The sequence below is a fragment of the Jaculus jaculus genome, chromosome 5 (genome assembly GCF_020740685.1).
Source record: "Jaculus jaculus isolate mJacJac1 chromosome 5, mJacJac1.mat.Y.cur, whole genome shotgun sequence".
Taxonomy (NCBI): domain Eukaryota; kingdom Metazoa; phylum Chordata; class Mammalia; order Rodentia; family Dipodidae; genus Jaculus; species Jaculus jaculus.
Genome location: NC_059106.1, coordinates 168545760 through 168563984, shown reverse-complemented (window position 1 = coordinate 168563984; position 18225 = coordinate 168545760).

Sequence of the window (18225 nt, the reverse complement as noted above, 5' to 3'; positions counted from 1 at the left end):
TCCAAGGCTCAGGGTCCACTGTGGAAGAGGTGGTGGGAAGAATGTGACAGCCAAAGGAAGGTGAGGACTGCTTACAATGCTGTCCTCCAGACTCAAAGTGGCCTCGATGTCCATGACCTCACAATGCCTGACACTACCTACACAAGACCTGCGTAATAGGAGTGTGTGGAGGGAGAAACAATGACATCCAAGTAGGAGGCTATTTGGAAAGAAGGAGGGATCAGAGGAGGGGAGATTTGGGAGGAGAAAAGGGATGGCTGGAGCTGATTATGATCATGGCATATTGCCTATACTTGTGGAAGTTTTCAATAAAAACTTTTTTTAAAAAAGCACAAATGTAAACCTCATTTGGTAGCCATCTCACACATAGAAACTATGAGCTGCTCAAAAGAGAAAATATTACTGGCTTTGCATCTACATTTTTGTTTATGTTATTTAGACCACACGAAATTCCAAGCGCTGTTAAAGAGATGCGGCAATTCATCCCCTGCTATTGGGCATAAGGTTGGTGAAAACCTCACAAGACAATGCTGGAGAAAAGGTCAACCCCACAGATCCACCAGCTTCAAATAGGAGCAGCTGCTTTAAGAGGGATTTTTTTAAATTAACCTTTGTATCCTGCCCCCAAAGGACTCAGAATAATTTATAGATTGCTGGGTCTTGGATTCATAATATATAAATGCAGAATGGAGGAATGAGTCAGTTATTTCAGAGAAATACCAAAAATATGTGGACGAGAACCCAACAGGGTTGGAACATCTACTGTGTTCAATCCTTTAAGTTTCTTGTGATAATAAAAGATTATTGGAATCTGAAAACTTGCCAAGAAATATTTAATATTAAGGTTTACTAAAGTATATTATCCCATCTTTTTCTTTTTTCTCTTCATCTTTTTTCTTTCTTTTTAGGAAGAAGTGATCTGGGTTTTATTTCTATGGGTTAAAAGTGCTTGTGGAGGGCTGGAGAGATGGCTTAGTGATTAAGGCACTTGCCTGCAAAGCCAAAGGACCCAGGTTTGATTCCCCAGGACCCACTTAAGCCAGATGCACAAAGTGGCTCACACATCTGGAGTTTGTTTGCAGTGGCTGGATGCCTTGGCGCGCCCATTCTCTCTCTCGCTTTACTTGCCTGTTTCCCTCTCTCTCTCTCACAAATAAATAAAAAAAAAAAATTTGAAGTGCTTGTGGAGAATTAGAACCAAACCAAAATCAGCTAGTGAAACTCCCAAATTCACAAACGAAAACATTCTGTAGCAAAGTATAGCTTTCTGTGCTGTCCAGTTTGTAAGATGTCAGACAGATCTGAGGTTCCAATTTGTTTTGACTTTGGTCAAGTGTGTGAGTTTGGAGTCTCTCGGAGCTTCTGACCCCTGTGAAAGAGAGGCCATAATACCTTACCACGAGAGGTGCAGCGAGGCCGAGAAGTGCAGGGGAGGGTTCCCTGCCCGCAGGACCCGTAAATATCACTTAGTTCCACCTTTCCCTCAAGAAGTAACCAGGGCTCCCCAGTTGAGAGAGCAGAGCCCTGAGAGAGGTGTGCAAGCCCGTTCTGGCCTCCTCCTCCCTGATGCTCTGCTCCGCACCCTCTTCTGGAGTGTGAGTGGGCAAGGTTCTCTTTGCAAGGTTGGGTGGAGGTAGCTGGCAGACAGCAGGAGTAGTTCCCCTCTAGGGCTTTTGACCTCTCCAGCCTGAGGCTTTTCATTAGGATTTCAGTACCAGGCAGGAATTCCCTCCCGGGGAGGTGGAGCAGGCCTCAAGTCCAACCAGAGAGCAGCTGGTTTCCCCCATATCACACGTGCTACCATTGTGCCAGCTGGTACATTTGGCCTGGCTGGCCAGCCACAAAGCTTGCAGGGTCCACTGCTGGTTAAGACCACTGGTGACTTTTCTCCTCCAACAGGCTGCACAGCTCTTTCCAGCACTATGACAGCTAGTCACCAGGAAGAAGGCCTCCAGCTCAGCTCCAGCTTGATGTCTCAGTGACCTGCAGCCCAGGCATGTGGAGTCTTCAGCTACAGGGTCTCACCGTCTAGTTCTGGTGGGCAGCCAAGAGCCTTGGTAATAGCCTGCAATGTTTTGACGGTATTAGGGGCCTTCTGGCTAACAACTTGCTGGAAGGTACCCCACCCCGGGCACTAATAATCTCTAATAATCTATGATTTCTGGGTCTGAGAGGTGCTCTTTTTGATCATCTCATCCGTAAGATGCAAATACACAGACTGCCAGCTGGGAAAAGATGCAAAAGACCCCCAGCACCAATGCGTACACTGTGTGCTCATAAAATCGACATCTGAAAAACAACTCCATTTTACTGAGGGAATTAAAGAAGCAAAATCGAGAAAGAAATCAAGACTAATTTTTGCAATTAAACTAATGGGGGGGTACATTAATTATCTATGAACCTTATCTGAACTGATGCCCCACCCTGCGATTCCAGAGGCAGCAAGAAGACGCAGTATGCAATGTTCTTGGGGGGGCAGACAGGCCGGTCTGCTCCAGTTAGGAGGTCTCACTGGAGAGCTAGGACACTGTGGGGTTTATGGTTTTGCTCTTTAAAAAGTTCTTTTAAGCCTAGAGAGGAGTGGAACAAGCTGGCCCATCTCAGAGCACCGGGATTGTATCAAAAGTGCATCACCTTAAAAAAAAAAAAACAAAAAACAACAATGAAAGCAATACAGGCACAAGCAATATTTCTTCTAAAGTTGAAAGTAAAAGTCGGCGAATGAATTGCTTGGGACAGAAGGTAAAAGGAAAGACAATTCCGATTTGAATGCAAGGTGAATTAAACCTGTTTTATCACCCGCTCAGATTGAAAGCCCAAGCCCAGGTCACTATAGCGCTCGCTGAAAGATTTTCTTTGTCACCCTCACTGAAGCTTATCAACTGGGGTCGCAGTTTTCTCCTTCCAGTCTGAAGCAGCTTGGATGCATGGGGCACTGCTTAGAACTAAGTTTGGTCTCACCGCAACAAGTATCAATCTTTTATCATAAAGGATTTTGGATGCAAGGTGGCTTTTTAATTTCAGACCATTTTCAACGTGAACGATTTTTATTGTTTTTGAAGTTATTTGGTACGCATGTTCAAAGCACCGTATTTATTTTGAGAGACAAAAATCAGATTTTGTGATGGCAATTAATTCTTGAGCCAGTGGGAAAATTGAGGCCCGTTTTATGATAGGAGCTCTACTTATCCAGAGCTTTGAGCTCAGCCCGCGACTATCGCACTCCCTAACCCTGTGGCAGATGCAGAACAAGGACCGCGGACTTTGGAGAAGGGATCCGTGACTTATGTTTGTGACCTTGGACAAGTCACTAGTGATTCTCAGATCGTAACACACACACACAAATTACCTGGGGATCTTGCTGCTTGTGGATTCTAACTTAAGCAGGCACAGGGGCGACTTTCTTTTTCTTCCCTTTCTCGTGTCAGCCTCCTGGGGGCTGGGCGAGAGGCAGCAGCCCAAGTCCACCTTCCCAAGAAGCAATCTGGTGATGCTGAGGCTGGTGGTCTGGGAATACTCTTTGAGTGGCGGAAAGGTGTCTGAACCTTAGCCTTTCTCCGTAAAATGGGGGTGGGCTAATTTGGCTGGAGGCCCGCTTCCTGGGAGGGTGTACATCCCTGATACTGAAAACCTACAACAGGGTTAGTCATGAGCCCTAGGGGTGTAACATCTGCTGCTGTCTGGCTAAATGAGTATACTATGCTCACCAAACTGCCCAGTAAGCACTTCTCTTAATGTTCATACCCTTATATTAATGCTACTCTCACTTTTGGTTATAGAAGCTTCTCTTTTCAGATGGCAGTGACTTTGGGATGACTCAGAAGGCACCATGGTGCTGAGAAGAAGTGACAGAGGAGTGCTCAGCACTGCAATATCTCTATCTCACCTTCCAAGGCTCAGGGTCCATTGTGGAGGGTGTGGCAAAAAGAATGTAAGAGCCAAAGGAAGGGTAGGACTCCTTACAATGTGCTCCTCCAGACACAAAATGGCCTGGATATCCATGACCTCACAGTGCCTGACACTACCTACACAAGACCATCATAAGAGGAGGAAAAGATCATGACATCAAAATAAAAGAGAGACTGATTGACAGGAGGAGGGGATATGATGGAGAGTGGAGTTTCAAAGGGGAAAGTGAGGGGAGGGAGGGCATTACCATGGAATATTGTTTACAATCATGGAAGTTGTTAATAAAAAATAATAATTAAAATAAATGGGGGTGGTGAGGACTACTGGGGAGACTCTTGGGGACGGATGTTCCACGAGTGGTATGGGGGGAAGCACCTGGCGCAGAGGAGGGTCACTGTCCACGTGAATATGTCCACACTCGTCCCCTCTCCCAAGGCTCAGCAGTGTGATCCACTCTTCATGACACTGCCTTTAGCCCCAGCTTTCAGTATGGTTATTTCCATCTTCGTGTGTCCTCAAGTTCATGGCAGAAAGTCACCTATGAATTGTTAAAATTGCAGGCCTTTAATCCCAGCACCAAGGAAAACAAGTGCAGGATTGTGTAGTAAAAGTGTGTTTAGTTTTATTTTTAAGAAACTGTCAAATTGTATTACAAAGTAGCCGAGGCAATAAGTCCCCCCACTGAGGAGTTAGAGTTCCTGTTGTTACATAGCTTTGAGCACTTGAGGTGGCCATGTGACTGCTGTACCGAAGTACCTTACTGCTATTTCAGTCTGAGAGCGCCTAGTGGCATAGGCGTCCATATCCTTCCTGTGCTTCCTTGCCACCCGCACATAGAACGTAAGAGTGGAATTCAATAAAATAACAGCATATTGAACAAAAAAGAAAAAAGTCAGGGCTGGAGAGATGGCTTAGCAGTTAAGCGCTTGCCTGTGAAGCCTAAGGACCCCGGTTCGAGGCTCGGTTCCCCAGGTCCCACGTTAGCCAGATGCACAAAGGGGCGCACGCATCTGGAGTTCGTTTGCAGAGGCTGGAAGCCCTGGCGCGCCCATTCCCTCTCTCTCCCTCTATCTGTCTTTCTCTCTGTGTCTGTCGCTCTCAAATAAATAAATAAATAAATAAATAAATAAATAAATAAATAAATAATTTAAAAAAAAAAAAAGAAAAAAGTCAGATGCACAAAGTGGCGCGTGTGTCTGGTGTTTGTTTGCAGTGGCTAATGGCCCTGGTGTGCCCATTCTTTCTCTATCTGCCCCCTCCTTCTCAAATAAATAAATAACTAATTAAATAAGTAAATAAATAAATAAGTCTGGGCCAGAGAGATGGCTTAGCTGTTATGGCAGTTGCCTGTAAAGCCTAAGGACCCAGGTTTGATTCCCAAGTACCCACATAAGCCAGATACATGCATCTGGAGTTCATTTGCAGTGACTGGAGGCCCTGGTGCACTCATTCTCTCTCTCTCTTCCCTCTTTCTCTGCGTCTCTCTCTCTCAAATGAATAAATAAATAAAATATATTTTTTAAAAAGTCTGATTAATAGGGTGAATGTGGATAAAATATCTTTTATTTTTATTTATTTATTCGAGTCAGAAAGAGAGAGAGAGAGAGAGAACGGGTGTGCCAGGGCCTCCAGCCACTGCAAATGAACTCCAGACGCGTGTGCCCCCTTGTGCATCTGGCTCACGTGGGTCCTGGGGAATTGAACCTGGGGCCTTTGGCTTGGCAGGCAAATGCCTTAACCGCTAAGCCATCACTCTAGCCCCTAAATATCTTGACTTGAAGACAAAGTAGAAGGATTGGAACATGTAATCAAAGACAACAATAAATTAAAAAGGACACACAAATGGAACAAGCAAGAACTTTGGGACACTATAAAATGAACAAATCTATGAATTATGAGCAGAGAAGAGAAGAATTCCACGTCAAAGGCATAGAAAGTGTTTCCAGTAAAAGCATAGCAGAAACTTTGACCAATCGAGAGAGATTCATCCAAGTACAGAGGCACATAGAAAAAATAGTGCCATTAAAGAAACTTGCCACATTGTTTTATTTTATATTTATTTATTTTGGTTTTCCAAGGTAGGGTCTCACTCTAGTCCAGGCTGACCTGGAATTCACTATGTATTCTCAGGGTGGCCTCGAACTCACGGTGATCCTCCTACCTGTGCCTCCCGAGTGCTGGGATTAAAGGCGTGTGCCACCATGCCAGGCTCCACGTCATTTTATAATTAAAGCACTAACTATACAGAACCAAGGAGGTGCATTAAAAGCTTCAAGAGAAGAATGCCGAGTCACACATAAAGGCAGTTTGGTGAGAGCAACAGCAGATCCCTCAGCAGAAATTTTCAAAGCCAGAAGGGCTTAGAACGATGCTTTCACATTCTGAAAGGTCACAGCTACCAACCCCAAATATTAGACCCATGATTGATGGAGAAAGAAGAACATTCTGTGATGAAAGCAGGCTAAGGGGATTTATGACCATCAGTCCGGGTCTATAGAAGGCACTAGAAAGAATTCTAGTATGATCCATTTTACAGAAAGTTTCATGGGCTGAGGGAACTGATAAACGCAAACAAGAAGCTGTGGGGAGGTGAACGATACTTAGCAAATAGAGTTAGGAACATAGCAAACACTATAAAATGAACAAATTACAGGAATTAATTCACACCTTTCAATAATTATGAATATTAGTGGTCTTAATTCCTAAATCAAAAGATATAGGCTAGCAGATGGTATTATACTTTTATTTATTTATTTGCAAGCAGATACACACACACACACACACACACACACACACACACACACACAATGGGTGCAGCCCCGTGCAGAGCCGGTACAGACTTCTGAGCAGGACCGCAGTTGCGGAGGACAGAGGACCAGCACTCGACAGATGGGCTCGTCTGAAATGAAAAGCTTCTGCACAGCAAAGGAAACAGCTAATCCGAGGAAGAGAGAGCCCACAGGACGTGAGGAGAGCCTCGCCAGCCACACACCTAACACAGGATGAATGTCGAGAGTATAAAAGAATTCAAAAAGCCAAACAACAACAAACAAGGAAACAACCCAATAAAAGAAAAAGGTCCATGGGACTGAACAGAGAATTCTCAAAAGAGGCCAGTAAATATTTTAAAAGTGCTCAACATCCTTAGCTATCATGGAAATACAGAAAAAAAACCTACTTTATGATTTTATCTCACCCCAGTTAGACTGGCTGTCAGCAAGAAAACATGTGGCAGCTGGTGTGGCGGCTCACACCTACAATTCCAGCACTCAGAAACTGAGGTAGGAGGATCTCTGTGAGTTCAAGGCCAGCCTGGGCTACATAGTGAATTACAGGCCAGGGTGGGCTAGAGTTGGACCCTGCCTCAAAACCAGACAAGCCGTGACCACAAATGCTAGTGAGGGGAGCGCTTCTCCATTGCTGGTGGGAGGGTAACTGGTGCAGCCGCCATGGAAACCAGCGTGCAGGTTTCTCAGCGCTGCTCTATGATCCAGCTATGCCACTCTTGGGTATCTATCTACCTGAAGGACTTCCTAGCTTACCACAGTATTTGTTCATTGCTGCTCTATTGAAAGAGCAAGAAAGTGGAATCAGCCTAGATACCTATCAACTGATGAAGACGTGGCACACAGCTCATTGAATACCACAGTGTGAGTGTGTAAGACAAAACTGGGGAAGAAGTAAGGGGATGGGGGCTAGAGAGGTGGCTTAGGGGTTAAGGTGCTTGCCTGCAAAGCTAAGGACTCATGTTTGACTCCCCAGGTCCCATGCCCAAAGTGACGAAAGCGTGCATTGCTGTACATGCACACGGGGTGGCACATGTGTCTGGAGTTTGTTTACAGTGGCTGGAGGCCCAGGTGTGCCAATTCTCTCTCTCTCTCTCTCTCATAAAAAAGACCAGTCTGTTGGGCTTGCCTCAAAAAACAAAGTAAAAAGAAAAGGAACTAAGGGGATGGATCAAGAAACAGACAGCACACCCATGGCAAACACTATTAGTAATGCAAGACAGAGAGGAGAGATTCTGCTATGTCTTGTAGCTGCTTACTCTGCTTCTAGGCTGACATAAAAGTAAAGGTCTCTCTTCCTCTCTCTGTTTCTCTCTCTCTTACACACACACACACTTACACACACCCACACACTGTTATAAGAAACCATATTAAGATACTAAGATTCAAGGTAAATGTCTATTAACTGACAATTGTCTGGGAACCTCCCCAGCTTCCTGAGAGTTGCTGGTTCAAGAACTCATATTATCAAAAACGAGTAATCATAAAAAGGAACAAGCATGCAACATGTGCTCTAAAGAAAGAAAGGAAAGAACAAGAAAAGCAGATGAAAGATGAAGAGTTCTATCCAAGAAAAATGTTGACATTTAAATGTTAACCAGATAAAAATCATGATCAAACCTGTCACCCAGACTTCAAAGAATTTGCTCAAGCACCCAAAATACTAAAAAAAATAAATAACAAAATACAAGCATCTGGAGAAGATTATGTGAATTTGTAGGATGACAGAACTGATAACTAACAAAAGGAAGAGAAGATAGGAGGTACTGTAACTGTAATGGTTTCTTAATCTTTTATAATTCACTATCAGCAGATGTTTATTTTATTTTGTTTTTAATTTTTTTTTAAGATTTTTATTTCTGAGACAGAGGAGAGAAAGAGAGAGAGAGAGAGAGAGAGAGAGAGAGAGAGAGAGACAGAGAGACAGAGAGACAGAGAGAAAGAGGGAGAGAAAGAGCAAACACCAGGGCCTCCAGCCACTGCAAATGAACTCCAGATGCATGTGCCACCATGTGCATTTAGCTTATGTGGGTTCTGGGAAATCAAACTTGGGCCCTTAAGCTTTTCAAGCAAGCCCCCTAACTGTTAGGCCATCTCTGAAGCCCCTTATGAGCAAAAGAGAGAGAGAAAGAGAGAGAATGGACATGCCAGGGCTTCTAGCCACTGCAAAAGAACTCCAGACACTTGTGCCACCATTTGCATCTGGTTTACATGGGTTCTGTGGAATGGAACCTGGGTCCTTAGGCTTCATAGGTAAGTACCTTAACCACTAAGCCATCCCTCCAGCCCAGATGTTTGAAATCCAGTAAGAGCAGTCCAAGAAAAGGCATATGCATCAAGTGCTATTGTTATGAAACATATGACTATAGAAACTTGGAAACAACTGTTTGCTATTTCTCATTAACTTATGCATTGAGCAGATCATTCCTTAGGTCCGGGTGGGATTTCTTACATGCCTCTATCAGCTGGCAAGTTGGCTGGAGGATGGCTTACGTAGGAAGGTCTTGGCTGGTACTACTTAGCCTTACGTTTCTCTAGCACGCTCGCCTGGTCATAGTCTTATAGCAAACAATAATAATACAACCAAGAGAGTGGAGACACATAAATATTGCTAACATTGTTCTGGCCAAAGTCAGTCATATGGCCACACATAGATTCAAGGTGAAGCAGAAATGGACTACCCATTGTGTGGAATTTCAGAGCCTCAGGGCCAAAGAAATGGCTGCAGAGAAAGGCGAAGGTTGGTGCCATAAAGTCAGTTATTTTGCTAAAGTAAAAATTAACAGTGAAGATATTAAATAGTGGACATTGCAAGTGTTATAATTGGCCAAACAGCCCAAATGAGCAAATGGGAGCAATAGTGGCATGTCTGTCATGGTGGAAACCAATTGCCCTCTAATTGGAGTGGAGGCCCGCTCCACGGGAGGGAATACGTCCCTGATGCGGAAAACTTAAAACAGGGCAGTCATGAGCCTGAGGGGTGTTACATCTGCTGCTGTCTGGCTAAATGTATATACTATGCTTATCAAACTGCCCAGTAAGCACTTCTCTTAATGTTCATACCCTTATATTAATGCTACTCTCCCTTTTGGTAGAGAATCTTTTCTTTTCCGACGGCAGTGACCTTGGGATGACTCAGAAGGCATCATGGTGCTGGAAAGAAGTGACTGGAGTACTGAGTAATATCTTGATCACAGCTTCCAAGGCTCAGGGGCTAATGCGGAAGAGGTGGTGGAAAGATTGTAACAGCCAAAGGAAGGGTAGGACTCCTTACAGCGTGCTCCCTCCAGACATAAAATGGCCTGGATATCCATGACCTCACAGTGCCTGACACTACCTACACAAGAATACATAAGAAGAGGAAAAGATCATGACATCAAAATAAAAGAGACTGATTGAGATAGGGAAGGGATATGACGGAAAATGGAATTTCAAAAGGGAAATTGGGGGGGGGGGGAAGGGAGAGTATTACCATGGGATAATTTTTATAATCACAGAAGATGTTAAAAAAACTGAGAGAAAAAAAAGTAAATGCCAGGGGCCTTACCACCTCCTGCCTTTTCATAGGGAAGAATTCTTCACAATCTCTTCCCTTCCCTTAATCTATAAAGTCTCTCTAAACTTAAAAAAAAAACAAACCCACAAAAACAAAGTTAAATGCTAGAAGAACTTAGCAAAGAGAATACAATCTACAGAAAGTTGGTGGTGGGAAAAAAGTGAAGGAAGGGACCGAAATCGGGAAAAAGTGGAAATAGAAGGGCAAGTGAAAATGTACTTACTACACATACAGAGTCAGAGGAGAGGAAACCTTTACAGACAAAAGAAGTTTACAGAAAATTTAATTTTTTTTCAAGGGCATGATAATAAGGACATCAGAGCTTCTGTTGCCATCCTCAAGTCCCCCTGTGGCCTGTGAGGAGCTCCTTGCTCCGAGGGCACCGCAGCCCCGCCCTCAGCGCCCCCTCCCTGTTCTGGTTGGTGGGGCGGAGATGCACACGACAAAACTGCCGCCCAGGCTAGGGGCCGATTTCACTTTCGTGGGCTCTTCTCCTGGCTGCCTTCGTTTGCTAGTCTAATTTAAGCCCCACCAGGCAGCAACCAGGACAATACAGGAAGTGTTGAACCTTTGCTTTTGAGTGACCTGGAGATAGAATATTGTAAAATGAAAACAAAATGTAACCACTCACCGCACAATCTTTAGTTGTAGTCTTACCATCAGCTGTCTGTCTGTCTGCTTTTATCTTATTCCCTTTGCTCTCTCTTTGTATCTTTCCCCATCTATGTATTGCTATCAGGTATAATTTTTATGCGTGTGTGTGTGTGTGTGTGTGTGTGTGTGTGCACATGCAAGTACATGTGTGTATGTATGCACACTGCACATGGAGGCCAGAGGTTGACATTGGGTATCTTCCTTGATGATGCTTATTTAGTTTATTTTTAAAATTTATTTTTATTTCTTTGGTTTTTCAAGGCAGAGACTCACTCTAGCCCAGGCTGACCTGGAATTCACTGTGTAGTCTCAGGCTGGCCTTGAACTCACAGCGATCTTCCTACCTCTGCCTCCTGAGTGCTGGGATTAAAGGTGTGTGCCCTCATGCCCAGCTTTTTAAAAATTTTATTTTTATTTATTTATTACAAAGAGAGAGAGAGAGAGAGAATGGGCACTCCAGGGGCTCTAGTCACTGCAAACGAACTCCAGACACATGCGCCACCACATACATCTGGCTTGCATGGGTTCTGGAGAATCAAATCTGAGTCCTTAAGATTTGCAAGCAAATACATTAACTGCTAAGCCATCGCTCCAGTCCATTAATTTTTTTTTTAATCTGAAGAGAAAGAAAGATAGATAGATAGATAGATAGATAGATAGATAGAGATAGATAGCTAGAGAGAGAGAGAAAGAGAGAGAGAGGAAGAGGGAGAGAGAGTACCGACATGCCTGGGCCTCTTGCCCATGCAAATGACCCTCAGGCACAGGCGCGGCTTGTTCCTCTGGCATTGCAAGTACTGGGGAATCAAACCCTGGCCAACAGACTCTGCAAACCAGTGCATGAAACCACTGGGCCGTCTCCCCAGACCTCTCCTTTATTTTACTGACACTGGGTCTCCCTTTGAGTTTGTCCTGGGGATTTCCTATGTCACCTCCTACATGCTGGGTTTACAGGCAGGCTCCACGCCCATCCAGCATTGAAGTAGGGACTATAGTAAAAAGTAAATCCAAACTCCAGTCCTAATACTGTGAGACAAGTGCTTTATACCCTGAACGGGAACCATCTCCTCAGGCCCTTGGGGGCATTCGTTTTTTTTTTCTTTTTTTGGTTTTTCAAGGTAGGGTCTCACTCTAGCCCAGGCTGACCTGGAATTCACTATGCAGTCTCAGGGTGGCCTCGAACTCATGGTGATCCTTCTACCTCTGCCTTCCAAGTGCTGGGATTAAAGGCGTGGGCCACCACGCCCGGTGGGCATTTGTTTTTAATTGGATCAGTGGAGATTAACTGCCAGTGAATTCACTGCATTGTCATTCAGTTCATCTTTGGCATTCAAACTTTCCTCCTTCTGAAGTTTTGTTTTTTTTTAATATTTATCTACGAGAGAGAGAGAGAGAGAGTGGGGGGGGGGAGAATATGGGTGCTCCAGGGCCTCCAGCCACTGCAAACAAACTCCCGATGTATGTGCCCCCTTGTGCATCTGGCTTACATGGGACCTGGGGAATCGAACTGGGGTCCTTTGGCTTTATAGGCAAGTGCCTTAACTGCTAAGCCATCTCTCCAGCCCAAGTTCTTTTTCTGAGGTAGGGTTTTGCTCTAGCCCAGGCTGACCTTGAATTCACTATGCAGACTCAGGCTGGCCTTGAACTCCTACCTACCTCTTGAACTCCTCCTACCTCTGCCTCCCAAGTGCTGGGATTAAAGGCATGAGCTTCCACCACTGGCCTTTTTAAGTTTTATTTATGTACTTGTGTGTGTATATACATTGGTGAGCAGGGTCAGGAATGCTGGACGTTCTTTTTTTTTGCATCTGGTTTTATGTGTTATGTGGGTGCCTGGGGAATTGAACCCCAGGTTAGTAGGCTTTGCAAGCAAGCATCTGTAATGGCTGAGCTGTCTCCCAGCTCCCCAACTTTCATTTCTAACAGTGACAAGGAGGACAATGGGGGTTGTAACCATCATCTGGATTTAAAAAAAAAATTTATTTGTTTAATTATGAGAGCGAGTGAGAGAGACAGGACATATGGGCCTCTAGCCACTGCAAATGATCTCCAGATACATGTGCCAGGTTGTGTATCTGGTTTATGTGGGTTCTGGAGAATCGAACCTGGGTCCTTAGGCTTTGCAGGCAAATGCTTTAATTGCTCAGCCATCTCTCCAGCCCCCTCATCTGGATTTTTACATGCTCAGCTGTTCCTAATCCTAATAAGTTATAAGCCAACTATTAACAGCTCCCATTTAACAAGGAAAGATTAAGTTACTGACCCAAAGCTTTGTTTTCAGTAAGTGGTACAGATGGCATGCAAACCCAAGACTTTGTCCTTCATCAAACCAGAGGTATACTACCTCAATTTTGGAAAAAGAACAAAACAAAACAAAATCCCAAACTGCTCTTTAACAACCAGGTCTGCATGGGTAAGCAGAAATTAGATGTTGTTGGAGTATGATGCTCAGGTCGTCTGCTCTGCTAGATAGTGTTTTTCTTTTTCTCTTTCTTTCTTCTTTTTTTTCTTCTCTCTCTCTCTCTCTCTTTTTTTTTTTTTTTTGGTTTTTCAAGGTAGGGTCTCACTCTAGCCCAGGCTGACCTGGAATTCCCTATGTAGTCTCAGGGTGGCCTCGAACTCATGGTGATCTTCCTACCTCTGCCTCCCAAGTGCTGGGATTAAAGACATGCACCACCATGCCTGGCCCAATTTTGATTCTTTTAGTTTGTGGGGAGGAGGTTTGGGGTTCCTAGAAGAGTCAGGGTGATTTGAATGGTACATGGGCACTTTGGAACCACAAAGGAAAGCTTGTTAGCATTTGAGCCATTGCTGTAACTGTAGCAATGAGAGACTGACTCCACAAATGCATAACCTTCACTTTCCAGTGCCCCGTTAGCTGTGGCGGCCTGTCCGGGAGGTTAGAGCAATCAGTCCTCCGACAATTATCCCTGAGCTGACCAGGGCTCAGGTACTAATCAGGGCAGCTTTTGAGTTTTTGCTAGAATATAAGTGAAGGCCATGGAATGCTTACAGGTGAGTGGAATTTGCCGGCTCTGGTCTTCTTTGATCTGTGTCTATTTCCATAGATGTTTAAATACCACTCCCGAGTGGAAGTGTATAATAATGCCATCATTTTTCATTTATGCATTTGTATGTTCTTTCTAGAGATAGGTGTTAAGGTTAGATAAAAGGTAAGGCATATTGTGATAACTACATTCATTTTATTCAATATTTTCAGCTGCAAGTTGTAGAAAAAAATTATTGTTTTTATTTTTCATTTGAGAGAGAAGAGAGAGAGTTGGTGCACCAGGGCCTCAGCCACTGCAACCAAACTCCAGACACTTGTGCCACCTCGTGGGCATGCGCAACCTTGTACTTGCCTCACCTTTGTGCATCTTGTTTGCGTGGGATCTGGAGAGTTGAGCCTGGGTCCTTAGGCTTCGTAGGCAAACCATTTCTCCTGCCCCATTTTTTTTTAAAAACAGATTTGCCTTGTTTTATTTTTTAATTTTTTTATTTTTTTTGGTTTTTCGAGGTAGGGTCTCACTCTAGCCCAGGCTGACCTGGAATTCACTATGGAGTCTCAGGGTGGCCTCGAACTCATGGTGATCCTCCTATCTCTGCCTCCCGAGTGCTGGGATTAAAGGCGTGCGCCACCATGCCCGGCTCAAAGATTTGCCTTGTTTTAGAACATGGGCAACCTTTCTCCTCATCCCCTCTCTTGGGTCTCACTGGCTGGAAGGGTGTTATAGGTGGTGGGAGTAATGTGATCACCCTGCTTGGTTTGACCCAGTTCCAAAGAGACACCTCTGGGTTTGGAAGATAAGGTCCAAGTTTCTTGCAGCAGAAAACACAATAAGTACTTAGAAATAAACTTAGCAAGAAATGTAGTCTCATAAAAAGAAAGACTTTAAATGTGACTGAGGGGGTGCAGAGGCAGACTTGGGGAAATCTGAAAAGGGTACTTTGTTCTTGGACAGAAAGACTCAATTTCATAAAGATATAAATTTTGTAAATTAATCTATAAATTTAATGTAACTTCGACAGAAATGCCAAAAGGGCTTTTTAAAACCAAACTAATTTCAGTGTTTAGATGGAAGAACAGCCAGATGAATTCTAAAATTTGAAGAGTTCCTTTTTTCTACCAGAGGGGCAGTAGACCATGCGGGAATCAATCCTTCCTCCACTCCGCAGAGTTCGTACAACTGTGAAAAGTGTTTCCATTGCCCTCTGCTTTCTATAATTTGGAGTAAAATGCCTGAGAAGCATGGGAGGCTGAGATGCCCCATGAGTGAGAGGGCAAAACAACGTGTACCAAGCCCCTGTCTTTTTTTTAATTTCCAAAACACTCATGATGTTTTTCTTTCTCTTTTTTATTGTTTAAAAAAATATTTTATTTACTTATTTATGAAAGAGAGAGAAAGAGGTAGATGTGAGAGAGAGAGAGAGAGGGAGAGGGAGAGGGAGAGAATGGGCACTCCAGGGCCTCTAGCCACTGCAGATGAACTCCAGATGCATTTGCTCCTTGTGCATCTGGCTTACGTGGGTCCTGGGGAACCAGGGTCCTTAGGCTTCACAGGCAAATGGCTTAACTGCTAAGCCATCTCTCCAGCCCTCATGATGTTTTTCATATACTATCCTTCTATCCTCAGGTTGTGATTTTTTAAAATAATATTTTATTTATTTATTTGAGAGAGAGCGAGTGACATAATATGAATGGGTGCATCAGGGCTCTTGCCACTGCAAACGAACCCCAGATGCATGTGGCAATTTGTGCATCTGGCATTACATAGTACTGGGGATTTGAAACAGGGCCTGAAGGCTTTGCAAGCAAGTGCCTTTAACCACTGAGCCATCTTCCCAGCCCCCAAAGTTTGATCTTAATAATCTAAAGAAAGAGGGACATTTCTTTCTTTCTTTTTTTGGGGGGGGGGGTTCCGAGGTAGAGTCTCACTCTGGTTCAGGCTGACCTGGAATTCACTATGTAGTCTAATGATGACCTCGAACTCACCGCAATCCTCCTACCTATGCCTCCCGAGTGCTGGGATTAAAGGCATACACCACCATGCCTGGCTAGAGAGGGACATTTCTGATACTAAACTAAGTCTGGCTTTGTAGATTTGATTATTTATTTATTTATTTATTTGAGAGTGACAGACACAGAGAGAAAGACAGAGGGAGAGAGAGAGAATGGGCATGCCAGGGCTTCCAGCCTCTGCAAACGAACTCCAGATGTGTGCGCCCCCTTGTGCATCTGGCTAACGTGGGACCTGGGGAACCGAGCCTCGAACTGGGGCCCTTAGGCTTCACAGGCAAGCGCTTAACCACTAAGCCATCTCTCCAGCCCTAGATTTGATTTTTTTAATGAGTAAAACAAGAGTGTTGATTACTATAAATGCCTCTTTAAATTTGCCTTGTGAAATCAAAAGCTATATAATATTGAAGTGTCCCGTCCTAGTTATTCATGGGGGCGAGGAGGACCCTAACCTGAAATAAGATGGGCGAGAGAGAGGAAGAGACTCAAGCAAATGTACACTTGTCAAGAGTCCAATTTTATTGAGCCACAGCGGCCTTTTTAAGGGGTTAGGGTTAGGGTTTTTGGGTGAGGGAGGGGCTGGAGGAGGCAGGTAATGGAAAGTTACAGAATCTTCTTGGCCTTTGCCCTAGGACAGTTTGCGGTTGTTCTGAGAAGTCCCGGTATAGTTCTCAGTCTCTGCAGCCGCCAGGCAGGATGTTAATCAGTTAGGTGTGACAGGGTGGGGGGATGAGAAAAGGTCAAAAGTTGCGCAGGGCAGAAGTTATCCCAGGACAGAAGTTTGCTCAGGGCAGAGGTTATCTCAGGGCAAAGGTCTGTTCAGGGCTCATCTCCTCATCTCCAACATCTCCCCCTCTTCTGTATACAAGGACCAGGATAGGGAGGTTATCGCGACCCCTTAATGATGTCCCAAAGAAGGGCTTGTTTTGGTGGCCGATTATTTTTGTTTAAGAGTAGAAATGGATCCAGAGGAGCAACCTGACAGCAACCTGACATTAGAGAGGCGAGCGTTCCCCAGAGTAAGTTGAGCGCTGTTACTCATAGGCCAGTGATTTTGACAAAGTCATTTGGATTGACCTTAGAACAAGGGGCACAAAGGGTCTGAGCCTGTTAGAAGGGCAGTGCTGGACCCTTACCCGTCATTGGATCGGCCTCCTCTCGGCGAGGTCGTCCTGTCTTAGGCGGGTCGAGACTTAGCCACCCGTTCCGTCGCTGACTTATCAGACCACTCACTTTGTGGAGATGTAACGCATTTTGCTCTCAACAAGACCGTCAAAGCCCCATAAGGATCCTGGAGGAAATATGTTTGGTAGCCAATTAGTATGAGGGGTCGTGGAGACCTGAGTTATTATTCGGAGGGGTGGGGCCAAAATTTCCACCCCAGGGTGGATCTTTGCAGGGCGGTAAAGTCTAAGGGTCGAGATGGGGGGTTGTCTTGTTCTTTTGGCAGGTCAGCGGCAGATGTTTCTTCTGTGGTGAGGTGATGGTAGTGGACTTCCACCGGCTTGATTGCAGAATCTACCTGACTCTTAACAAAACTTGTTAAGGGCCAAAAGAGAGAAGTAAGAGGATACCTACAAAAGGTCCTAGCAGACTGGGAAGCAGAGTGGTTAGCCATGGAGATATGGAAAACCAATTTTTATACCAAGATTCTTGTTGTTCTCGAGTCCTTTTTCTATCTTCTAGATTTCTTTTAACTTTATCAAGGCTATTTTGTACTAGCCCAGTCTTATCTGAGTAGAAACAGCATTCTTCTTTGAGGGCTACACAGAGTCCCCCTTCTTTAAGGAAGACTAAATCTAATCCTCTCCAATTTTGAAGAGCTACCTCAGAAAGGGAAGCTAATGAATCCTTAAGATCTTATATTCCTTCCTGTATGAGGCTGAGATCTCTATCCACTAAGGCACTGAGATGTGAAAAATGTTGTTGGGAGGTAACCATTGAGGCAATACCTGTCCCGGCCCCTGCAGCACTAAGCCCCAGGAGCACAGTCAGGGTAATAGCAGTTAAAGGCTCTCTTTTTTGTCTGATGGAGATACCCTGATCCAGAGTGGATAAAAATTCTTCTGGATTATGGACAAGGAATTGCGGTAGCACAATAACTACAATGCAATAATCTTTATTATTAATAAAATCATTATTGACTATAAAAGGAGTCAGACCCAAGGAGCAAGCAAAGTAGGTGTTATTACGGGCTTTAGTATAGGTGGAAGTTTCATTGACAATAGCAGTCTGATTACAGACCGATATGAGTGAATGGGGGGGCAACATTTTAGGGCCAACAAGACAGAGTCCAATACCTG